Source organism: Lepeophtheirus salmonis, chromosome 5 (genome assembly GCF_016086655.4).
Source record: "Lepeophtheirus salmonis chromosome 5, UVic_Lsal_1.4, whole genome shotgun sequence".
NCBI classification, from domain to species: Eukaryota; Metazoa; Arthropoda; class Copepoda; order Siphonostomatoida; family Caligidae; genus Lepeophtheirus; species Lepeophtheirus salmonis.
Window position 1 is genome coordinate 41,372,968 of NC_052135.2, and position 27,844 is coordinate 41,400,811.

Here is a 27,844-nt window from a genome sequence, read left to right on the forward strand (position 1 = left end):
AATAGTAGCAGTACTCTTATGTCTTTCCGTCACACCATTATCCATCCCCCTTTGAATTCATTATGAACAGCAGTTGTTCAAAACAGTATATATGTATGGACGGTGTATGGTTGAATTTTACATCGTCACTTAAATGAACGTACATATGTACATAATAGCTATAAATAAAAATAAAAATTTCTCATACGCCTACCCCCCTCACACCTTGGATGATGATCTCCTCCTTCTTGTCACGTTTCATGAAACTATTCATTGAAATTTATACATTAGTTTCAGCCATACGTTCTTCTATTATTATTAATAATGTCATTCTGCAGCAATTTAGACGGAAGAAAAGAGTAGGGAGCTGCTGTTTCTTAGGCGTTTTTATACATAATTGTACAAACTTTAATAATAATTTTTGAAAGGGACTTTTAACACCTACCAGGAACCCACCCTTATAATAATAACAATAGAAATAATATGATTTGTTGAATGAGAGTGTCGGCCTTTTATATAAATGTATGTACATTCTACGCGTTTATCTTCCACAAAGATTGAAATAACACACATAATCGTCTATTCAAGGGATAAATGTAATGATAATTATTATCTGTTAAAAAAGATTTGCCGACACTTTTCAAATTATTACTTTTTTTTTTTTTTTTGAAATTAACATTATCTCTATCTCTTTAAAAGTCACATTTTTCACAAAAAGAATAAAAATACTAATACAATTCATAATTATATACTCTGTTGTCTATCTTTATTTAATTGGCGTAGCCATACATATATCTTTTAAATGGTGAAGTGAGCTTTACAAAATAAGATATTTTTATCTACATGTTAGCTAAGTAGGATATAGGTTGTGTATAATTAGAGATTTTGTACAAGTTGTAACTTGTACAACCAGATTATAAAGGTTGCAATTTGTACGTCTCATGCACAACTTTTATAATATCATTCAGTTAATTCAATTTATGTCTAAATATTGATGCTATGTACATTGTATACAATTCAATTTTATATATTAAAATGATTAATTGATTATTTATCAATATGTGTCACCCATATGTGAGTATTTGAACATTATGTGCCACAGAGCCTACATATCAATTATTAATTTTCGTTGCAAAAGGCATAAACTACCTATATACTCTATTATTATAATTTAAATTTGATAAAATCTTAATTTTGCATTACTCATCTTATGTTGCATTTCATTTTGAGTAAAGAAAAAAATATAATGTGCTACAAGTTCCTATTTTTAAATTCATAATGAATTATAGATCTTATTGGCATATTATTAGCTATCCAAGAATGAAATCACAATACTTGGACCCAGGGCCGTTCCTATGACATTTGTTTGGTCTATTTTATAAATTTTTAGTAATATTTGTCGAAAATAAAATAATGTTTTATTTTATTTTTAGAATGACCTTTTTCAGAAAAGACCAATCTTTTATTTTTATTTTAGAAAAAATCCATATTCATGAATCCAAATTTTCTTACATAAATCCCAATTATCCTACTCTAATAATCCTTGGTTCAATAGTCCTGCGTGGTCTATACATAAATAATTAAGATGTTAGAAAATGTCTGAGAAAGGTCAATTTTGAGTTATATATGACAATTTTTTCATATTTAGAGTAATCATGCTAAAAAAACTGTATGATGGACCGGAAACTGTATAAAAATTTTGCCCTTCAACATAAAAATATAGTACATTAAATAAAAGGATTACATCAAAAAATGAGACATTTTATTGTATAAAACATAATATATACTAGTACAAGTGTAAATATGTACCAAAGTGACGATCTACATGTAAACACGAAACATTGTAGGAATAAATAAATGTTGGATATAAAAGTTAATTAAAAAGCTTTTCAATGATGTATATAGCTGGTCTTGCATGTCTAAGGGTCATACACAATGTGGTCCTTTGTTGCAGCAATCTCAATAATTGGTTGATAATTAATATGAAAGAAAGTATATTTATGTATGTAAGTATATTTTGTTGTCTTCATACAGTGTATTTTGAGCCTATCTACTTGTATGTACCTAGAAATATATATATTATATAGTTTGTATTTTTCCTTGATGTAAAATACAGATGTAATCTTTTTTGAAACATTTTTTTATGGTTTCCAATTTTCTATACAAATGACTACTGATTTTTATTGATGTGTTCTTCATATGGTAACTATTGTATAATGTAGAAAGTAGATAATATGTATATATTCACATGAAACAACTCAAGATGTACTTCAGTTTGAAGAATCTCGTAAAAAACAACAACAACATTGTCATATACTCTATGAGTACCTACATGTTATGTATACAGATTAAAATGTTTCTTAATCACTTGTTTTTTCGAAATATATAGGGGACATGGTCCAAGAATGTTCCTCTAGATAAAAATGAATAAGCAATACTTAATTTTTTTTTTTTAGTTTTCCCCTAAAAGGATTATATTTTATAAAAATAGTGCGTTTATGTTGTACATTTTTTTGTCCCTTTTTTTTGCTTAAATTATATTCCACCCACATTAAGAAAAGTAAATTTAAGATCCAGTCTAGTGTAGATATTCATAAGACTTTGATGGTATTTGTAGATTTTCTTTCGGTATTAAAGTGAAAGGAAGGGGAAGGAAGATGGGTTTAGGGTGATGGTATCTTCTCTCCCAACCATGTTCCACATAAATCCACTCTTATTGTATTGGGAATAATAACAATAACAATAAAAATTTAGATAGTTCCAACTGGGAGGTTTTTATTTTTATTTTTTGTCTACATACATATATATATATTTAAGAGCTTTGACGGGCTTTTGAAATGTGGAAATGACAGAATCATCAATAACAACAACAAAACGTACGTCGAATTATTTCATTGTTTAATAATATGAATTAATCCTCCTGTCCCACAGCCAGAGCCAACATATTCGTCACCATTTTTTTATTTTGGAAAAATATTAGAATTATTATAACTATTAATCAAATTGGCAAATAAAGTTTTTTTTCACGTTATCCCAGGATGGTTGATGTTGGTCATGTTGATGGGGGAGGCCTGAAAAAAATATTTTTATAAAAATGAAACCTCTTTTTTTAAATTAATAAGACAGAAAATGATGAGCTATTACTTTGTATTTGGGTGTCAAAAAGAAATCACAAATAAAAGAACTAAAATATTACCGTCTATCAAAAATCAATTTTTTAGGGTCTAGCTTTATTATATTTCAGCCCCTAATGTATGTATTAAAAGTATGTTATTACATCTTGTTACAATAAATTAATTATTACAATTATCAGATATTTTCCTCCACTTATCCTAATTTTCCGTCTCTCATCGATCCAAAAAAAAAAAAAAAAATTGTACAAATATATCAACTTAAATATAATTTTACAAATATTTAATTAAAGTATTACTATATTTCTTTGGCATTCTAGGAGTATACTATACAGCTATTAAGTCTTTTTTTTCCCTTAAAAGTATGAAAAAAAATTTAATCAATGTATTTTGGAAAATTGGTCGATTTTATTTTTCAAATATATCAACTATGAGCTTCCAAGATGGCATTTTCTTCAAAATTATAAATTTCATCATATTGAAGGAGATGTCATCCTGAGGGTGCAAAGTTAATTAATTATTACATGAAATGGACAAATTTCCATTAAATCTTGATTAAACTCCATAAAATGGCATTATGAATAAATAAAACTTTATACTTGCATTGAATATTACTTGATGCTGATGATTGACATTGATATTTGAATTTAAAAAAAGTAATACATATTGGAAATATCTATAAAATAGCTTCCATGTTACTTTTTTTTTTGGTCGGTGACGAGAAAAGTAGGATAATTAAAAAACATCTGGTTTTTTTTCCATTATTATAGTTAATTTATTGTTCACACTATAGAAATAAGATTGCATATTGCTGTATTAACATATTTTGAATGCATTTTCAGGTAAGATATATTTTAATAACTAGTATTTTTTTCATTTTTTTGTTTCTCTTTAAATAAATTTTCATAAGGAAGTTTAAGAGTTATAATTATTTTATAAAAAATACCACATTCAATAAACAACATGTCTTATTTTATACAAGGGATTGGTTAGTTGATTAAATAATAAGTTTTTCGGCATTTTGAAAAAGTAATAGAAATGCTGAGGTTTCCGGAATAAATCCGGTTCCGATAAAAAGGTTTAAACAAATTGCACCAAATGAGAATTTTCACATGCCATCAAATCAAATAACTTGCATCATTATTCGTGTAGTTATTGGGTTTCAAAGAATTTTAAAAATTTCAAATTATGAAAATGAATTGAAAAAATGGTGTTTTGTTTAATAGAAATTGATTTTCATAAATCACACTAAGAAAAAGTCAGGAGGTAAATACCAATTAGTTTCATTATATAAAAATTTCCTTTTAAATCGTTTTTTGGAAATATTTATTTTCGACGACAAACGCTCGTTTCTCACTACTCCACGCAACTGACTGTATTTCCAAAAACTTTAAAATCTTGGTTCTAGAATTAAAACTCAGCCCCTCCCCCCTTGCTACAGTTTCTACAGTTTGATTGCCACACTATAAAAAAGGAAGTTATGATGCTGCACAGTGCACCCAGTATATTTATTCAATAAAATGGACAAATTTAAAGAAAAAATTATTCATATAGTTGCACTCTTGATGTTGCATATTATTATACTTATATATGTATTTTTGTATGCTATACCTCTTCTAAAATGACAGACTTCCATTATAGCCAAATATGTGAAAATACTTTATCTATAGAATATTTTTGCATTCACTTTTGTGATCTTTTTCCTACATAAAAAATACGCAAAATGGTGCACCATTTACATTCTATATACATTGTTCATGTTTCATGTGTATGCTTATCGTGAGAGATTCATGCCTGGAAGGTTTTGAACAAACGTTAAGGAAAATATAGCTATGTAATGTTAGTATGTTTTATTTATCATAGTCCATTGAGTATCCGGTGTTTTAAGAAGTAGTTATGTACATTGTATATATGTATATCCATGTCATGGAAGTGAAAGTATAGAGGATTGATAAACAATGAAGTTGCAAATATGGGAATATCATGGGTCTTGTTTTGTTTGGAACTCATATTACTAATTACATAAAAGGTCAAAAAGTAAATATTAATTTATTTGGTCAAATAAATACTATTTAGAAATTTATTGTTTATTTAAAGAATGTTGATTATAATACCACCTACCTCGTTTGTTTCTATTCATTAAAGATGTAAATAAAAACTCATCAGATAAAGATTTTTTCCTTCTTTCTCTCTCTCTCTGTCAATAGGCAATCAAAAACTTAGAGTAAATAAAAATTATATAAATTCATCAAGTGAAACAATTATCATGGAGACTTATAACTCATGCTGTATCTATCTATCTATGTTCATATATCATATTTACTCAGATTTTTAGGTGTTCCACTTTTTTGGCATTCCGTTTAATTAATTTTTCTAGAGTTCAGCCGTTTTTAGGGCTCCGTTCACCTTTCAATTAATGAATTTGTAAAAATAAATTGGGGTTACAAGCTATATATCAGGGTGAATTGGTAGATTGAGCTATACTCTCTTATAAAAGCTTAGTGAAATATAATTATACAGCTGAGCATACTTTTTATTTGAGGAACAGTCATAGTTTAGAACGAATTTGGAGCTATTCAAATAAATCCTTGTTTCTAAAATTTTATCAAGTGAACTTATAAATTAGCTTTTATTTATTAGTTTAAAAAAGAAGTATGTTAGGAATCATGCTTCTAGTTGTAAGGTTGATTAATAATAAAGATTTTAACATAAGTTAATTAAATATGCTACGATTTAGACCAAACTCCACCCAATAAAATTTTTGACAACACTTTAATGCATTCGTTCCAGTTAAGAATCCAACTACTTTGCTGAAATAACTATATAAACGGACCAGATATAGTCCTGCTTTTTAAGATGTGAAGTCGGAGAATACTTTAACGGTTCAAAATTTAATTTTTAAAATTTTAATAACTCGATTCAAATCACTTAAAATTATTTATTTACGACTCAACAATTCAATGCCCACTCCATACCTTTTAAATTAAACTATATCAGATAATCAGGTATCTGTGGAGTAATTTGTTCAGACATATGCTTGTATATTAATGATGCAGAGGTTAGTAATTTTGACAATCCGTCCAATCCACTCTAAAAAAGTCAAAATACGACCAGAACCGCTGTCAATTATATTTTTTAGATATTGACAAACTTTTTGGATTAAAAAAATATGATTTTGATAATACATCATCACAAATCCAGTATTTTTCTTCCCGATTGCACAAAAAATATGTCAAAAAGGCTTGTGTTCTGAAGGTATCCTTGAAAGACGTTACTTTTTTATATTGTGGAATCGTTCATGTAATTTCAATTTTAAGTGTTAAATGCCGTAAGAATTAGTGAAACAGAAAGTTAAAATTCAATTTTTAGTGTTCAAAGTTTAGCGTTAATTAAAATGCGTATTCCTGTTCACAAGCCTTTTTACAACCTAATAAGAATGTAAAACTTCAGATACGTAACATAGATTTGTCGTGTAAAAGTTACAACGATAATATGAGGTGAATAATTTACACCACTTTTTATGAGGATAATGCAAATATTGTATTTTCCTTAGTTGTTCGATATATTTATCGTCTAATTTTTGATTCCTTTTACAAATATTACTGATTGATAAGTATTCAGTGGTACATTATAATGTCCAAATGCCAACAGTATATTGATCTAACATATAGTCAATATAGTACTGGAAATAAGTATTTGACCCCTTGCCGATTTTATAAGTTTGTCCACTGATAAATATTTTCTATGGAATTGAGGTACGGAGACTGGCTTGACCACTGCAAGATCTCAATATGTTTCTTCTAGAGTCTCGCATTTGTTGTCATGACTGTAAGTTTTGGTTCAATATCGTCCTGGATGACTCATTACACTACCCCTTTTCTGTGCCTACCCTGGTAGAAGAAGATGGACGACAAAGATTTTCCAGATGATATACTTGTACACAACATATATGTATACAGCTATTAAGGGCAATTTTTTTAGAGATAATTATTTTTCTTATCAATTTAGTTGTTTAAAACATCTCTATTTTTCCCCAACTATTCATTGTATTGTGCTTTTACTTAATATTATAATTTTCTCTAGGTGACCTGATGTCCAGTATACATTATTATAAGCATATACATCATGAAAAAACTCACCTTGAGGCTTGAACAAAATATCATCATTCTAAATGAAAATCATAAAATTTTTAATTAATTTTTCAATTAAAAGTACATTCCTCTAATAATATTTCCTATTTTAATTTTCTCCTTGATTTAGTTTACATCTGAAGAAGGACTATAATGATACATATTGGTATTTAAAAAAAACCTACATGCCTACATATAGATAAAACTTTGTTTTTAAATGTCTACCTTGTACATAAATATATGTAAGTTGTAATTACTATGCATATGAATGTTAATGAGTAATGTTCAATGGAACATCACGTGTTCAGGGAAGAATGGGAACTCTATTGAAGATAAGTTTACGACGCGTTGTAAACGCAAATGGGTGTTTATTGCTGGACAATTAAACCATTAGCAAAATACTTGCAGTAAAATATTTGTATAAATATTTATAATAACTTCTTATTTTGACTTTTTACCGTGGCATCATCTGTTCTGAAAGTATGTTGTTATCGGATATACGAGTATAATGTACAATGTACATAAACCAACCAACAACCCCAAAAAAACAACAACAGATGATACTCGTATAATTAATTCTAACAATGCTCTGCCTATTAGCTATATTTAGCTTATGAAATTTTGACAAACTTGGATTCAATAAATAACTGCATCATATTGATCATGGTTAGAGATGTAAAAAATATGAGTCCGGAACGTCTAAGTATTAAGTGTTTGTGCTCATGAATTACACAAAGTAACACTGATGGTTTGTTGGAGAGTTATCGTTCTAAGTCCATGTTGGACTTGGGGTAGGATCTATATCGACATCTTGTACTCACTAGATACAGAGTGGGATTTGTGTTTTATTTCCTTCTTTGCTCTCTTAAAGCAGCATGTAAATAATCTACTAAAACTTTTTACAGCTAAGATGTTATTCTCTCACGTATTTTTCAAAATATCAAGGTTACCACGTTAATTTTCGTTTAAAAATTTCTTAAATACTGACAAGTCATATTTTTTACAATTATAACCATGATTCTAATAAGATACTTCTAAAATTTTCAGTGGCAGAGACTAAGCATTGAATATCTGGTCCTTCTAAGTATTTTATTGTATGCGAGTCTTTATTGCATATACTATATATGTATGTCGCTTGGCAAAATCATTAAATCTTTATTTTCAAGCAGTTATCAGTTTGTAGTTTATGACCCCTTATAAACGGAGTTTCGTTCCATGCTCTAAACACCAGCAGAGTATATTTAATGTATATACATTATACATATATTTACATTGTACACATATGCCTTTTGTTTCTTATCTATACACATACATATTTGAATGAAATGCACTTAAAATATATTATTTTAATTTACAAAATACTAAATTTAAAAAAATATACTATTATTATTTTAAAAGCTATATTGTACAAAAATATATATTTTTTAATACAAATATATTTGTATTTTATATAAGAAATAAAATATTTGAACTTTTTTTCTTCATATTATTCATATACACATTGCTATGATTTAAGTCAAAAACAACTAGGAATAATATTTTTCAATCATATTTTTTTTAAATACGTTATAAACAAGCATATTTCATAAATACTCAACTGAAATACAAACATACTTTCTCAAAAAACAAGTTAGATATAATTTTTGACATTAATATTTTACTAGCATCTTTGTATAATGTACAAATGTCGTCTACATGTGGATATATTGTACAGTTTGTAACTTGTATCGAACGCCTTCCTCAATTAAAAAAACCATTTTTAACTTCACAAAATGATTTTAAACTAAAACGTCTAAAATGTTTTTTTATTATTATGGTGATATACATGCACACAAGTTTTTTCCTGACCGATAAAATAATGAGACACACTTTTTTGTATGCTCTACTACTTTCTACTATGTAAACAATGGAAAGAAAGAAAATAATTTAGAGTTAAGTTCTTTAAAGTATTTTGAAAGATTGTTTATTCTTCAAAATTTACCATTTTGTAAAGAATAGCCATTTAAAATGATTTTGTCCAAAATTTATTTTTCTTTCCATTTTTTTCGCCAGAAAGACCAGAAATTCGCAGAGCACACCAAAAGACGTCTAACTTTTTTATCAGTCAAAAATAAATTAACATAGTAAAATAACTGATATTGCCAACATACGTTGTAGACATGCGTACCAGCATAGAGAATTATTATATTATTATAATGTAATTTGAGATGAGAAAACACCGGGTTCTTATTGATCAGAGTAGTATATAATATATACATGTGCACTTCACTGAGTAAGAAAAAATATTTTATGAAGAAGTCATGTGAAACAGGGAAAAATTATATTTTTGACTTAATATTTTCTTTGTGTAGTCATTATTAAAAAATAAGTTTGCTGAAATTACTCTAAACAGACTAGATAATCTAGTCCTCACTAGAAACTAACTAATATTTTTTATTTAATTTTGCAGTTAATATGCATTTTATAAAATGGAATAAAACCCTGTACTTTAACAAAACCTAGAATGTTCCAATCTATACTAAACAAGCAATTACTGCTCTCTCTTTCAAGGGTTGGACATAGTTAGTGTGGATTTCTAATATTATAACTTTAATTTGATTTGCAGAAGTTTATGTAATCTAATAATGCTTATGTTAACTTTATTATAATATAATATAAGAAAGCCTTTTCTTCAGTTTATGATGCAATAAAAATTATTTAATCTAACACACAACAAGGAACATACTTTTATAGTACTTATTAAAATTTACCCTAAATGCTATTTAAAATTTCTCTGTTACCCAGGTCTAACGAACTTTATTAAAGGACATTAAACTTTATTAATTTCACTTCTCCTAGAAGTTGTTTCCATTCAAATGGAGAAGAGGGGGGAAGGGGATTTTCAACAATTCTTAAAGTTATAAATGAAAAAAGTAGTGCAACACTATAATTAATAAACCATTATGGTTGTTAGGAAAATCACATTCATAATAATCTTAATAATTAAACCATGTAGGTTTTTGTTTATTTATATTTCTTGTGATATTTGGTCGATTAATTAACATTTCCATTAAAATTATAAAAAATTAAATTTGTATTGTATATGTATTGTATCTGTGTATTTAATCCTTCTTCCTTTAAATTCTTCGGAGTGCTAAGATTCATAAAGAAGAAGGACTTCTTAACCTTGCCTCGGATTACATCCAAAATAAAATCTTTATTGAATAAAGGAACATCTTACCAAATAAGTTGAGCTGCAGCCCATACCAGGGAGTCAGTAGCAATTTTCTTGTTAGTGAGGTTAGTACCAATCATGAGCCTATAGTCGAAATAACTTGATGAAACCTGTTTCCTCCATTCAACGTCTGGTTTCTTGGACATATCGATAAAAATCTTGATATGAACTTTTGGTATTATATTCACAAGAAGTGCAATTCCAACTCCAATGAGTGATTTAGGCCTTTTTATGGGGGCCAAATAGCAATTGTGTAATTGATTTTAAGCCACTCTTGTTCCTCTTTCATCATTCTCATAGAAAATTGAGGGGAAGCAACAGCTTTGTTTATAACTAGGGGAACTACTAGTGTGTTATATAGTTCATTAGCTAAGGATTATCCAGCGTTGCTCGGGCTAAGGAGGGGAAGGAAAATCACATTGTGAATGGTCAAATTAGTAGAGAAAATAAAAATCATGCAGAAAATACTTCTATATACTAATATAATAATTAGTATATGAATGTTTCGTTCATGCCCAAAAATATCCTGATAATTCTAATTTTCTTGGATTTTTCTCACTATATCAATCCGGCGAAGTAAAGCAATCTAATTTGTCTCATCATAGCAGATTCCCCCCACCGAGAAACCAAATACTCTTATTAATGCCTCTTGTTACCTTAGTGGTATTATTATTAACATTAAAAAATAAAGTTGTCTTTTGATTTTTTTGGGTATAAAGCATCGTTTTGTGGCATTTAAAAAAAAGAAACTGAAAATTGACACTTGATGAAAAAATGGAAAAAGAAAAAAATATACAAAAAGGACAGATCTTTCAGTTAAACATCAATTTTTTGTTGGTAAATTTATTTGCAAACCAATCTCCAGACAAATTACTACAAACTTTATTCTGTTTACTAATCACATATTCTAGTGGAAGTTCATTTTTTTGCACCTGAAATAAACGAAATTGCAATTTTCACCGATTTCTTTTTAAGCCAATAACTTTTTGATTTTGAATAAATTTAGAAAACGTAGTTCGTATAACTCAACCCCCTATCTAGTCTTCTTGAGCTATAAAAATGATTTTTGGGTTTTGGGTATAGCATGAGCCACCCTTATATGACCTCCCCAAAAATCGACACCCCCGTCTTAGTCTGTGTAAGCTCAAAAGAGGGACCCAGCACAAATTTCAGCCTCCTAGATTCAATGGTCTGGGAACGTATAAAGGACATATACACACACAATCTCTCTTTTATATGTATAGATCCATTCTCTTCTGAATATTCAAATTTTTCCACATAGGCAAATTTCGGTAAATAGCACAATTTATAGAATGCCAATTAAAATATGAGTCCCTTGACACTTCCAAATCATGTTCAAGATTTCAATTTTATTTTTGACTTCACAACTTCTTACTTTTTTATCCTCACTTGGATTCCAAGCACCTACAGGTAGAATGGATGTCTTTTGCCTGTTGGGCCTTAAAATTGATCTTTTATAATAATTTTTGAAGAAGTCTGGCAAGATATTGATTCTTTTGAGAAGCTGCTGCGACTCTGGATTAGCTTCTACGGTTAAAGTGAGCTCATCCACATGAACATCGATTAGATAAGTCTTGTCACTAAAATAAACGCCAAACCCGCCGTACTTTTTTTAAATAACATGGTAACATGGTAAAAAGCTCTCCAAAAACTCCATCTGGGCCTGCCACATTGTTAGCTTTAATTTTTTTCATGATAAAATACTTAACCTTTTAGATTGAATAAATGTTATCATTCTATTCATATCTACTTCTTTTAGGGAAATAATATTATCTTAATTTGGACTACTGGTTTGGAAATCCGAATGAAAATATTATACAATATCTTTTGTGCTAGTAATTCCTTTGCCAATAGCCAATTTTTTTATTCTAGAAGCTGAGTATTTTTTTTTTGTCTGTACAAATTTTTAAGTCTTCTATTTGAATCACTCTTAACCATAACTTTGTTATTCATCTCTTTCTCGGCTATTTCTGCTATTCTAAATGAATTAACAGTAATGGACATAAAGGTTAGAGTAAATAAATAGCTAGAATTTAACAATTTTAAAACTTCGTTTTGATATATTCGTTTTTTCCATCTCCTTTTCTGCAAGAATTCCGGAGCCGAAGTTTGAAGAGCTCGAGATAGAACATGCATTGCTTGCATTGCATTGAATTTGGACTTATAACATTGAATGATATTTTTCAAATTTTTACTTAAAACTTTCTTCGCCCAGAATCGATCTTTTTCAATAGCAATGGAAGTTGATCTCTATTAGTTTATGATCTGATGCTGACTTAGGCCTATATATTACTTAGTCTATAGTTTTGTTTAGGTTGTAGGACATCAATGCCAAGTCAATCCCAGAAGACTGTTTGTTTCTTTGCCAAGGTACTTTCTTCGTTGGCCAGTGCTTTTTTAAGATGAATCTAACCCAAAGCTCATCCAATACTTTTGAATTTAGATATCAATTTTTAAACCCGTCAACATTCAAGTTTCCAATCAATATGAAGGAAAACGGCCTTTCTTTTGAATATTGATGATAGATTAGAAAAAGGAGTAAACATCACATTTGGATATATATTTTAATCCAGTCACTCTTACCGGAGAAACCCTTTATAAAAATAATATCATTAACTTTTTTAGTGACTAGTGTCAGAAGACCTCTACTGTCGTTATCTCCAGTAAAAAAGGCATGATTTTTTCAGAAGGGAGAACGCACAATTTGGATTTTAAGAGGATGAAACTTTTGATTTTATGTCCTGAAGACACATGATCGATGGATCCATAGGCAGAAGATGGCTGGTTAATGCATGCCTCGATTTCCTATCTTTTCCATCTCTGGTGTTTAAAGAAAGTATATTATTCAATGCCCATGTTCGATTTAAAATCATTGGATAAGGGTTCCAAATAAAAATCCGTGATTCAAGTCAGTTTACAATTCAGAGAATATAATAATGGTTCTAGATCTTTATTCATAATGATAGATTTAGAAATAAAGCAAAAACAAAGACTTCAATGCCTGAAGTGGGGAATTGGAATCCTTTAATTGCTTTCCACTCCTTCTAGAAGAATGGCCCGTGTCATCCTAATTTCTTTGAATCAGTTCAGCTTTCTGTTTTTTTTCACTGACTGTTCCAATACCTTTGACAAATCTACATGTGATTTGTACGGTTTTTAGGACTAACCTACTTCGCCTTTTGCAATACCTCATCCAAAAGGACTCCTTTAGATTGTGAGGTTAGGCTATTATTGGGATGATACACTCAGGGAGACATTCCTTGGTGTAATTTAAATTAGAGGACTACTAATATTACGCTCATTGATGATAATAGAATCAAGATTAGGATCATCATGTGAGACTTGTGACAGAGTAACAGTGCGTTTCAATCCAGTCATATTATCATCCAACACTCCCTCCTCCTCATGCACTGAATTGGATTCGTTTGAAGTGATAATAGCATTAACATTGGAACTCATGTTATTAGGGTATTTTTATACTTTGGATGAAAGACGTTCTTATATTGTTTTTTTGAGTACTTTTTCGTATTCAAAGGTTCTCATTCTTTTTTCAAAAAATTATTGCGTAATATGGGTTCTGACGTTTCTTTCAATTTAAGTCCTTAATTTTAATATAGCTTAAGAAATATTATTTTATATTGTTGAACATAATGCGTATACTATATGTAACCAGTGCTAGAATGCAAGTCAAAATTTTCTAGTTTGTTCGAGTTCCAGTTTTTGAGTTCTGCGTGAAGTCGAGTTCCTGTTATGACAATATACCTATTTTCGAGTTTGAGTTTTAAATAATCTCTACATATTTATGTACATAATATGACTTTTCCTTTTTTATACATTAACTCTACTTTAAAAAAGAAAAGAGAAGCATTGGAAGTTTTCACTGTCCTTTTGAGTGATACTACAAGAAATTTTACTAATTATTATACAAATGTTTCGAGTTTTGATGATTATTTGAGTAAATTCAACTTTCCAAAAAAATTATTTATAAATTGGTATTATTTCTGAAAATTGTCGGCTTTTGTAATGTCTAGTTTTTTTAGTTTGTGTAATTCTCGAATCCAATATCAATTTTAAATAACCCTTGTATATATATATCATCACTCTAACAAACTGATATTTAAATTAACATTGTATTTTCTTGTCAGCTGCTGATTTTTCTACTATTCTCCCACTTATCAGTAGTTTTTAACTCTTGATTGGTGAACATTCGTTAAGCTATTGTGAAAAATTTCCTACCATTAAATGAATAATTTTCCAAAATTTAGGTCGAACTGGCTTACTACTAAGTGATTTTTTCTCTCTTTTTAAAAAGAAAATTTGCAATATTTGCGTAATGAAAATATCATCACAAATATATAGAATCATCAGTTCTCTTACACTCATACTAAAATATACTTCATAATATTAAAATTAATATGGTAAATATATACCTAAAAATTATCAATATTCGTTATACATGAATGAATTATATGATAATGGCATTATCAGATACTCTGTATTAGATTCTATTTAAGGTTATTTTTGGAGGTATATAATAATCATTAGCTTCAATCTACATAAGTTATTTGTAGTGGCATCATTTCTGCACATATATATATGTATGTAGGTGATAGTTATGAACGTTTTTCTTTCTTTTTTGAAATATGCAACCCGCTACCAACATTTAATCTACTTTGACTATTATAATTTTTTTAACAAAAACATGATATTTTATTGTATTGTGCCTTAAATATTTATCAAATACCTCTATATGAATTTTTTTAATTGACAGTTTGCTTAGAAAATTGCCATAAACTTTGGAACTCACAATTTAACATATTTCATGATGAAATTAGCTGCTAAATTCATTTTTGAGATAAACAGAAAACTTATGAATAGAGCCTTCTACCCCCAAAAAAAAAAAAAATAATAATAATTATAAAACAACTTGTCACAGAAATGACAGACCCTGCTAAATCTTATTCCCCTCAGGTATTATCAGTACCTAGGGTTTGTTACGTGAAATAAAAGAAACCTAATGCATTTATTAGTTGTGAAGTTAACTTTTCAAGTAAATACATATACATATGTACATGTATTTATAAATTATTTGAAAAATAAACTCCTAAATACCATTCATATGAATGAAAAATCAGTAGAAATATTAATTTGAGGCATTTCATCGGCCTGTTTATATTAATTATTGGTCCTTAAAAAGTCTCAATAAAAGTCTCTTCTAAAATGCATTATTTTTATGTAATCTGTAACTAAACTATATTAATTCAATGATTGAATTAGTTGAATATAATATTCTCAATTAAAACATTATAATATAATAATTAAATGTCTGTATCTCCAATATAAAATTGAGAATAAATTTTAATTTTTAGTATTATTAGAAAAAAAATTTGTTTATCTCCACGAAAATATATTTTCATTTAAGAAATTCATTATCAATATTCAGCACAATTTTATTCAAAAAGTAGTCTCAACTATATATACAAGTGGCGTCATTATATTTACTGTTATCTTTTCATTATTATATACACCTTGGGGAGAAGTAGAAAATCAACAACAGACAAAAATAGGTTCATAAAGGCTCATAAGTATGATTGTAAGATATATATATATATATATGAACGAAATATATATGTACCAAGTGCTCTATTAAAATGTGAACACTTTGAATTTTAAACTTCAACAATATATAATTTATTAGTTAGCAATATAAATTCAAAAAAATTAATACTATAAATAGATGTGTGTCTGAGCTATCTTTATAATTAATGTAAACGCCCTTAGCAGCAATGATGGCTTTCAGGTGGCGGGCAACCACTGCGGATGTTGTCATCTGTCATGTCGTCCCAGTTCTGGCTGACAGCGGCTTTGAGGGCCTCAGTGCTTGGATGACGGACACTACAGGGCTGTCCCTCAACATGTACCCAAGAGATGTAGTCAAGGGGTTGACATCAGACCAAAAGTGTAAAAAAAGAGTTCAAAAGAACTCGAAGGACTGAAACAAAAGAGTCTAACAACGAAGGAGATGGGGTTCTTTCATTGGTAGTTGCCTCTCCCCTCTCAAGGTTATTTCCAGACACTTTTTTATAGCTCTCTGGACACTTTGGTATGAAACCCTGAAATCTCTAGAGCTTATTTTTAAATTTGAAAAATGTGGAGTTTCGACGGTTGCAAGTTATTCCTTTCAAGCGAAAGACTTCGTATATAAATTTTGAACGACTTTGAAAAATATTTAGAGATAGCTCAACCGCTCGAATGTTTTCAAATTTTACTATTTAAAAAAAATCTTTTTTACCTGAATATCAAATTACCTTTTGTGTTACAACAAACTTGATAACACAATAAATTTATTTAAATAAATTTACAATCTAAAAAATTTTGTAATTTTTTTTTGGTTTTAATTGTTCAAAAGAGCAAATATTTTCATAACTTGCATTTTTTGCTATATGTCTATTTGTCTCCTCGTAAAAGAAATATTATCCATATTTATAATTTATGTTTTCAAAATTGACAATAGTCAATTTTTTACTTGAAGTAGATAGAGCAGTTTAAATTACCATAAATTTGACCTTTTTCGATAAAAAAAGCCTTCAAAACTTAAATTCATCTTATTTATTCAAAACCTTTGTAGTATTCGTAATTAAGAACAACTATGGGAGTAGTTTTAGTTAAAATTATCTTTTTAAAACAAGATTGTTATGGGGTAAGCTGAAGAAAAAATCACAACGTAAAGAAAATATAATTTTTTTTTGTCAATGATAAAACTTTCATATATTTTTCTAATTTATTGCTAATCTAAATTTGAATATAACGTAATAAAGTTCTAGTAATATCTAGTGCAAATATCTTTGTAGATGAAAATCTTTAAAGAGTATTTTTCTTTGGAACAAGGACAAATTAGCTTGGATGATCTTCGACCACTTGGAGGAGGAATTGGAGCTGCGATTCATCAGATGTTAATAGACCACAGTATTCTTTAATGAAACCCACTTCACGCTCAGCAAGAGAATTAACAACTTTTAAATGAATTATAGTATGAAGAGCTTGTCGGTATTCATCTTGATCATTCCATAATTCTGGATCGCCTCAAAGAAATTTCTCTGGGCGGTGCAGACTTTGAAACAGTTTCTTTGATTTTTCTGTAGCGAAATCTTGCAAGTTTTTGTATTTTAATTTCTTTGAGAGTAAAGCACGGCCTTTATTGAGTTGCATTATTCAAATTTTAGATTACCTTTATTAATTGTATTTTTGATTCTGAACCTAATGAACTATCAAATAGAGATAATCCAAGAAATTTCTCAGACAAGTACCATAAGTGCATAAATATTTTTTTTTATGTTGAGATTGGATATGTCTCAATTAATGGAAGAATATTTATGGAGGGATTTTTTCAAATTCAGGTTATTATTACTTGTACTCAATGCTTGAGGAGCAGACAACTAGACTCAAAAATACACTATCACTATAAGCACACAAATATTCAGTAATCCTCGCTCCTCTATGTGGGTCAATTAGAATTGTGATCAAAACAACTAAATTTTTAAGCAGTATAAAACTCTTGATAGCCATTGGGCGTGGTGTATAGCAACCAGGTGTCATAAATTTGACCTGTTGTGGCTGAACATCACCAATGAGTATAATCACTAGGTTAAGGAATTCTTTTTAGTCGTGTCAAGGATGATTTTTTTCTATACATTTCTTCGCATAATCAAGGGTCTTTTGTCCCCCATCTTCTACGAGACTAGCTATTTCACGATCTTCCACTCAAATATCATACTTAGCTATATCAATATATGGCCATTTTTCTTGAAATCTTTTGAACATTTGAAAATCAGGAGAAAACGTAGGTCCAAAATATGACTGGAATGCTGTGCTTATTATTAATTTCATAATGTGGTGTCCACATACGAGAGGTAAAAGGTTTTTTCCTATTTTTTTTTCTTCTGAAAAACACAAGTTCTAGCAGTCCTACCCGTATTTGAATTTTTCGTATCAAAGCACATAGCTTGAATTTAATACAGTATTTTCTGTTATGAAAAATTAGAACTAAATAGAAGTGCTCAGAAATTTTATCTCAGTTTAAAATAAAATAAGGTTTCGTTACTTTAATTGAAAATTAAAATCTGACTATTAAGATTTTTTGGATCGCGGAAAGGAAAGAAAAAGTTCAACTTATTTGCAATGTGTATTTCTTACTACTCAATTAAGAATTATTAAACGGATTTAGGTTATAAAGTCTTTTTATAAAAAAAAGATAAGTAAAATATCGGAAAGGGTTAAATTTATCCTAGCCTAACCTGATTTTGTTACTTCGAGTGATATATTAATTATCGCTTATAATATGGGACACATAAATTGTTAATATGGATTATTTAACAAAATTTAGTTTCTTTTAAGGTTTATTGTAACACTAATTGTTTAAACGATATTTAGGTCAAAGCATTGATTTTTGAAAAAATTGTAAAATTTCAAAACTTTAAAGCCGCTGTTCTACCTCTAAATATTTTTCAAAGCCGTGCAAAATTTTTATACAATGTCTATTGTCTAAAAGAAAAAAAAATTATAGCCCTGCAAATTCACATTATTCGAATTTAGAAAATAAGCTCCACCCTAATGGACCCTCATGGTCGTGAGGGAGTTAGCCTGGGCTGTTTTTTTTAACTCCTCTGTGTCCAGTTTGGTATTTTTGACGGACCCTTTCTTCCTCTTTAACGTTTCAGACTTGTTGATAGTGTAGACGGTAGCCCTGGATATGCCAAACTGCTTGGAGTACATAAGCTAGAGAGCTAATGTATATGTTCCTGGTTTATAATTACGTCATTTGTTAATTTTTACAAAGACATCATTTAGCAAAACTGTTTCATGATTAATTATCTTTTCTACCCGGCTTGAATGCGTCTTTATGAATCAGAACGTAGTCAGTGGAGCGTCAAAATATTGGTCCTGATACTAAGTTGAGAGTTATTTCTCAATATATGTAATAATGAAGAAGACATTATTAAAGTTGGATCCCCTAATAAAAGCTACATACAAATTCTCATAATTATGGCTATATAAATACAATTGTACATGTAAAATAAAACCTTAATTGAAAGAAATATAACCACAAAAATATATTAGAGTCATTTTCCTTTTTTTTTCTCTTGAAAACAACCATAAGCCCAAACCATTATTTCCCAAATACAATTACCTTCAAAATAATACTCTCCAATTTTGTACAATACTAAAATATGTATTTTTTAACGATTGTTTCAAACAAAAAAACAAAAAACCTACTCCAATTAAATAATTATGATAAAATTTTTTTTTCTTTCCTCAAATAAAATTGGAAATTTTATTTCTTTGTTCCATTACATGTGGTTTTTTTCGAAAATGAATGTACAACAAGTATTAATTTTTAATGACATATGTATATGCAAACCTTCATGAATAAAAGGAAAATAAATATTTATATTTCAGCATATTTTGAGAACTTGGAATATATATATTAGATAGGGGAAGATGAATGCATGTAGTAAAACACACATTATATGAATGAGTATTATATAGAAAAATGGGAGGAAAGAGGGTGGAATAATTAGATAAATTAGAGGGAAGGAAGGCTCGAATTCAACTTTTTTCAACTCTCTAATTAGACACACAAAATAAGATTTTTAAACCATGAAGTGTAATTAAAAGAGAAAAAAAAATAATGGGGATGAAACATTTTGGAACACTTCAATTTTTGTTAAAACCAATAAAAACTGCAAAAAAAAAATTTTCTACTATCTTGTTAAAACAATTATCAACAACATTTCATATTTCAAAAATATTATTTTTAATTTTTTAAATACAAAATTGCCTGGATAAAATGAGAGTGACATTTCTAATACAAAAGCAAAACCTTGGGCACTCCTACTTGCAACTCGGCTTCAAACTTCCTTTTATTCTAATTAAACAAAGACTACAGAATCAACTCGGACTGCTATTACAAACATTATTCGTGGGCTAGTAAGATATTTGCACGCACTTTCCTCTTCAAATAAAATGATAATTTCTATCTTATTTTTCCTTCAAGGCCAAAACGTTAAAGCATGTGTTTCGTAATTTTTTGCCTTCTTTAAAACATTTATAGGGTAGGGCAGCAAAAAGTGGAGGCAAAAGATGGATTTGGAAATACATCAATAATTTTATATATTCAATAATAGGGAAAAAATTATGTTAACAAAATATGTAGACAAGGTTCTTGCAAAAAATTTAACTCAATATGGCCTTCATTATCAATCACATCCTTTACACATCGCTTGAAGCCCATGCAGGCGTTGATGACAATCTCCTCTGACAAATTGTTCCATGCAGCCACTATGGAGGACTTTAGTGAGTCCACATTTAAGTGTGAGGTCCTGTTGGCTTCCATTTCTAAAGTGTTGTATATAGAAAAGTCAAGTGGGTTCAAATCTGGTGAGGAATGGGCCATATCTTTTTGAACTAGAATCGATCCATGTTATTTGCGCTAAACTTTTGGCACTTGACGGACGTGTTAGAGGCACCATCCTGAGTCCACACGTAATTACCCTCCACATAGTTGGTCTTCAGCAATGGAAAGATGGTGTACCTTAGCACTTTATAGTAGGCTCCTGGCTGATTTTCTATCCAGCCAAGGAAAATAAATTAGGCGTCTTCTTTCCATCTGAAGCTGCAACGCCGAGGACCATTGTTTGAGGTGGTATTTGGCTTGGTAACCCCTTTGTATACCATCCTTTGTTTTTTGCAAACCAGCGGTTGTTCTGGCATTTCTGGAATTGATCAACAGTGAAATTTTTTTGTCCAAGAAAATTTTCACAGTTAATCCCTTTGCCTTAATCTTTGTGAGGATTTTCTTGCACCTTTGGAGCCTCCTGGCGTTCATGCTATCTTTCAGAAGGTGGCATGGGGCTTCTTGTGAAGGACAATAATGTGCTTTATAGCCCTCCTGATGGTCTTAGGAGCCACAGAGAAGTAGTTGGGGAGGTGATTCATCGACTTAGTAGGATCCTGCTTTATATTCTTCTCCAAACTTAACAAGAAATTTACTAAAAAACTAATTTCCGTAATCTTAATTAAAGTAATTCCAGCATTTAGGAGATTGGAGATGCGCTGCCAATTTGCTTGGTTCTCCCCTCATTATTATGAAATAGCTAAACTATTAGTATAGTTTAGTTATGTAAAAAGGACAGGGAAAACAGAATATCAAAAAATAATCAATAACCCTTTGCATAATGATGAGAACAGTCCACATTTTGCTCTTCTACTTTTATAATACTATAAAATGATTTATATTGGAAAAAAGGAACTTTTACTGAATAAACAACAAATTTTGTATATTTTTATGAGCCTTAAAGACATCAATTTTGATTTTTGTATAGCTTAAGTTACTATAAGGATACGAAAAGTTATTTCAACATTTCGGAACTAGTCGTAACAACATAGATTTCTACGTTCCAAATGTGTATTTCTATATATATCAATAATGATGAATGTATGAGATATACGAGTATGTGAACATACACTTAAGTAACACACAAGTTTAATTCGACTGCAGTAACTTCAGATTCTATTTTGATTGCATAATGATGAGTAAAGTATTACGACTATAAAGACTGGAAATATATATATATATATATATATTCTAAATCTTAAGAAACATTCGTCTTTTGTAGGGTTATAAATAAGACCAAGTAAAATTTAGCTTATATATAAATGTTATGAACATCGTGTGGACTATTTATCAAAAAAAGCTTTCAACCACAGTTGATATGGATATGTATGTAACATATATTAGCACTTGAAATGAAAGAAAAATCACTACTTATGTCAATTTGCCTGTCTTTACTTCTTGTTCAAGGATTGAGATTAAAATTCCAAATCATTATAATCCTTTTTTCCCTCTTACTTATTCTAATGTCATAGGATTTACTTTTTTTTTTTAATCTCAAGTAATTGTCAAAAGCATATGCGAAAGACACACAAAAAGAAAAAAAACCAAAGTTTCAACATCATGAAACCTGACTCTTATAGAATATAAATGACTGTTTCCATGCCATGTTCTTATTACTTACTATAGTACTACTATAATGATCCTCTTAATATAAAATAAACTATACATACTAAAGAGAACAGAAGGTTTTTATACTTTGCAAAGGAGCCCATTTCTCAAGTTTAATTACTCTTTATAGTATAAATGAATGCACACAAAGGTAAAATTCAGAGTTTATACTTTATTTGAGTTTCGGTTACTTTTGTAACCAATTAATATTGAAAGAATATGCTAGTACTGTAAAGTTTTATTCACTGAATGGTGCAAAAAAATTACGCAGGACTACCATAAGGAATAAAACTAATAACAAAAGTTAATTTAGCTACTTGATTAATCCAAGTACTCAAATTAAATTAATTTGTTATCTTGAAGAAAAAAAAAATGTCATCCAAATTTAAAAAAATACTAATTTCAAATAAAATTCTTCAAGTTTAAAAGGTTCATTAAGTGGTTCACATCTACGTAAATTGATGTTGAAATATGATTAGGATATTTATTAATCAATTTTTGGTATCTTTGAGATTTTTTTAGAAATAAAAGTTGCTTTATTTTATTACAAAAACTTATTTTCTGAAAGAGTAACAACATTAAGAGTTAAATTATTTTTAAAGAAATTTAGGAACTACATTCATACAAATAGCTAAGACTTGTATCAATTAAATTTTAAAGTTACTTTTTGATAATTTAGTTCTTATTAAACTTTTTTTCAACAGTACAAAAAAGTTTCCAAACACAGAACGTTGTATGGCGAATATAACAATGGTTGCAAAAGTTATAGAACCTCAAGACAAAAAAGGCAATAAAAATATCGGCTCCTATGTCAATTGAGTATAGTACCGATTTAAATGCGTCAGTACTTCAGTATCACAAAAGTATCGGTATAAAAAATAACATTACCATTTGTAAACAATTTTTTTTTACATAGTAAAAAGTAGATAAAAAATTTCGGCTATTCAAACACTAAAGAAGGAGAAAACAAGAAGCAAAAATAATTACACCCACAATACACAAAAGTTTAAAATAGTCTAAAATCAATCAAAACATTAAATAAAATATTTGACATGACTTTTTATTCTATAACTTTTTTCTTTTTCGTAACTTTGTTAATGTGTCACATTTTAAAAAATGGGAACACTACAAATCTTATTGACTACTGCTTAGCAATAAATGTAATTAGATATTTTTAATATGGAAGTACAATATTTTTTAAGTCAGAAAGGATTATTTAATATGCCCTATTAAAGAAACAGCACCACCCACTTTTTAAATACATAAATAAAGAGGCGTTGATACTTCCCCCATTGTGCTTTGCCTTAAGTTATTTTATACTCTATAGGACATATAACTATAAATAAGGCATTATGACAAGTCCATCAATATTTCAAAAATACATATAATTTAAATACAATGAACATTCTAGGTATAGCAATTGCACTTTTTGTAGTTTAATAAAAGTGACTCCTTAAACCCTTAAAAAGTGGGAGTTTACATTCATTAATAATAAAAAAAACAAATTAACATAAAAATCTATATAATTCATTATTGTCGTATATTTATAACAGGTGATCCAAAAACTATCTACATCATTTATCATTGAAATAGGATTCTTAGATGTGGTTGTTTATTACTTTAATTACGCTATTACTTTTTGGTTATAGCGGGAATTATTTATGACTACTTAATTAATGTACAATCTTGAATTAGACAGGGTAAGATAGTTCACTCCATACGTGCTTCATTCTAATCTTAGTTAACAAAAATAAACCTTATCTCATTAATCAGAATAAATTCGTTCTATTTTTTCCTTACAATCAATGATTATAATCCACTATACGCTCGTGGTTATTACCACACAAAATATACATTAATTTTATGAGTCCATGAGATTTTGATGTATTTTTTTTTAAATATTATGGACGGGTCGGAATTAGACACAAAAATCATCCAATAAATCCATAGTGAAGTTCCATAGACAGATTAAACAAGGATTTATCAAATACTAACTTTAAAAAATAACAATACTTTAAAAAAAATCTTTTAGCCATTAAGTGGTGTTCCACATTTCCCAAAAGCAAATTTGTAAAGCTCTGCCATTTATTATTCTTGATAAAAATTGTTCATCATAAGCAAACACTGTGAAAATGAATGGTTGTATAAAACCGTTATGTTCTATCATTAGCCATACCAATAAAAGTATAAATAACTATTATGGATGACTTTGGTGAAATGGAAAGAAAAAAAATCCAATATAATGATAAAAAACTACATAATATGACTATCTAGGTCACTCCTTTATTTAATTTTAAGTAGAGCTTTAAAAGAATTAAAGGAGTAGAACATTGTAAACAAATATAATATGGATGTATTTTAGAAAAAAATGTTAAGACTCATTCAAAGAAACTCCCTCCTCTTCTTTTTTAAAGGATCTATCTAGTAAATAATTATTACTTACAATTCTCTAAGGAAGATGAGAATGAAGTAGGATGATGATGTTTGAAAGAAGGAAAGTATAATAAATTATAAGTCTTCTTCAGCTCCTGACGAAAATATAATATTAAATACTACAATTAAGAACGTATTTTTTATGGGCATTATCAAAAAAAAAAAAATTTTTTTTTTTCATAAACTCAGTTAGCTGGATGAATCCCACAATTTACAAAAACCAGAATATCTTTCTTTTGGATGAGTTGTTATCCATAAATTTTTATGTCAATCCCTAAATTATCATTCCAAAAATATATTATACTAGCTAAGGATTACCCCGCGTTGCTCGGGCTAAGGAAGGAGAGGGAAATTACATTGAAAATGGTCAAATTAATTAAGAAAATTTAATAAAATACTTCTATATACTAGTCATCATAATATGAATGTTTTGTTGTTGTCGAAAAAGATCCGGATAACTCTAATTCTATTTCTCTTGGATTCTTCATGCTATATCAATACGGTTGAGTAAGACAATTTACAAGGTCTCATCATAGCAAATTCTCCCCCCCCCTCTCCCCCCCGAAAAAACACAAACTCTTATTATTGCCTCTTGTAACCTTAGTATTATTATTATGAATATAAAAACAATGTGTTATAAACTTCAAATAATATACCACCATATATATCTAAAAAATTGTCTATATGAGAAGTCCATTTTCTATTTACTTAAAAAAATTCCCTAATCAAAATTCGCGATGTAAATTGCAAAAACTTTTTTTGCACTAATTTTACAAAAAATAGTTAATAGTATTTATTAGAATTGTAAAAGAAACACAAATCTATTAATATTTTTTTCGTACTTGGAAAAACAAAAAAGCTATGAAAAATAATGTTGTGAAAAAATAACCCTCGACAACTGGTTCATTTTTGCAAATATTACAGAAATTATTTAACAAAATGTTCCGGAAATTGAAAATAATTAAATGAACGGCGATAGTCTCAAATCTACCATCCACAATTTGTCGTTTTGTGGCATTTCTTTTAAAAATATTGAAAATTGACATTTGATGAAAAATAGAGGAGAAAAAATGAAAAAATGATTCAGAAAATGACAGATATTTCAGTTCAACATCAATTTTTGTTTGGCAAATTTATATGCAAACCCATCTCCAGACAAATTACTACAAACTTTATTCTATTTACTAATCTCATATTCCATTGGAAGTTATTTTTTTGCACCTGAAATAAAAAAAATTGCAATTTTCACCGATTCATTTCTTTGCCCATAACTTTATTTTGAATAAATTTAAAAAATGTAGTTATTCATATAGTTGTTGTTTGAAATGCCAATCTCTTTTTGATAAAAAACTTTAACCCCTATTTATTCTCCATGAGTTGCATAAAACGGTTCTTGGGGTTTGGGCATTTATGATCCCCAACCCAAAAAAAAATCACTCTTTTATATATATAGATTTTTGCGATATTAGAATATTAGCATCTCGATTTGAAGCCATTTTTCAATTTTTATTCGAGGTTTTGTGAAAAAACAAAGTTATTTTGGTTTCCCATAAAATATTAAGATTATGAAAAATGTTTTACATGAAAAAAGAGTAAAGATAAAAAGAGGATGAAAGGAACAAAAAAAACTTGCATTATGTTAAAATAAATAATGATGTCATGATTTTTCATTTGACTAAAAATGAGCTTTAAATTAAATAATTGACTATTAATTGTGACGTAATTATGTAAATTTTCCTTAACCTTCCGTTAGTCTAACTTAATATTATAGTACGAAATTTATATTGCGAATTTTTCCAACACAATAAGAAAATATTATCGTGTGGTTACAAAACTTAGTATTTTTCAAAATGTTTAAGCTAAAATAAAGTTTAATAAATCAAGGGTGGCATTAAATTTGTTTCCATAACTGTATTTTTTTTATATACTCGAGGATATTTATTATTTATTAGTAATTTGTATGTTACATCTGCGCCATCTATGGTGTAAAATTGTTTATTTTTATTGTTTGCTAATGTCTTATTAACATTTAAATACTCTGAATGCTTATTAATAATTTAGAATTAAGTTTATTTCAATTTAGTTACATATCGGTAATTGAGAAATCATGATGATGTCTTTATTCATTTCAATTTTATTTATACCTTCATCCTTTTTTTTTATCTCTTTCTTTCCAAATAAGTTTTCTGAATGACGTCAGGATTGCTGATGATGACCATTTTGGAGGCCTAAGCAACCAAGTGTTATAATAATAAAAATCATATATTCATTAATATGAGTGGAAATAGTGATCTATTCCATGTCAAAATTTCACCAACAGTTGTTCTTACTTTGAAAATAATAATATATTTTTTGTAATTATTCTACTTTTGTTGTCTCTATTTGATAAAAATAAATCTGAATTTTGAATTTGATTGGAACTTTCATTGTATGTTATTTCATTAAAATATTTATATTTATCATTGTTATATATGTATAAAATTTTGATTTAATTTGAAAGTCATTTGATAGAGTTAAAATCAAGATTCATGGTAAATTAGACAAATTTTCTCGAGGAAACAAATATGACTAACATTTTGTAGGTAGTGCTATTTACAGTAGACTAGTCTAGAAATATAATTTTTTATATGGAGGTAATTCCAATTTTGAGTTCTGAGGCCTTAAAGATAAAGAAATTCTCATTTTGATGAGTGTTATATGGTAAATCAAAGCTTGAAAAGCTTTAAAATAGTAAATTCTAACTTATGGCGACTATTATTTTGCTGTATTATAAAAAAAGTAAGACATGACCTTAAATTTTTCAAAGTATATAGTCCTTGTTTTTTTGAAATTTTAGCATCTAAATTAACTATAAATCTTTAAAAAAAAGTTTAAG

The 27,844-nt window shown here is 28.4% G+C and overlaps 1 long non-coding RNA gene across 1 annotated transcript in view; it reads left to right on the forward strand.

Moving 5' to 3' along the window:
• The window catches only part of LOC139905581 (uncharacterized), a 35,605-nt gene extending 8,222 nt beyond the window's left edge, over positions 1-27,383 (forward strand). The window contains exon 2 of the long non-coding RNA XR_011780457.1: positions 27,152-27,383. This is a non-coding gene — a long non-coding RNA (uncharacterized lncRNA). The remainder of the gene's footprint in view (positions 1-27,151) is intronic.
• Positions 27,384-27,844: the final 461 nt, after the last annotated feature.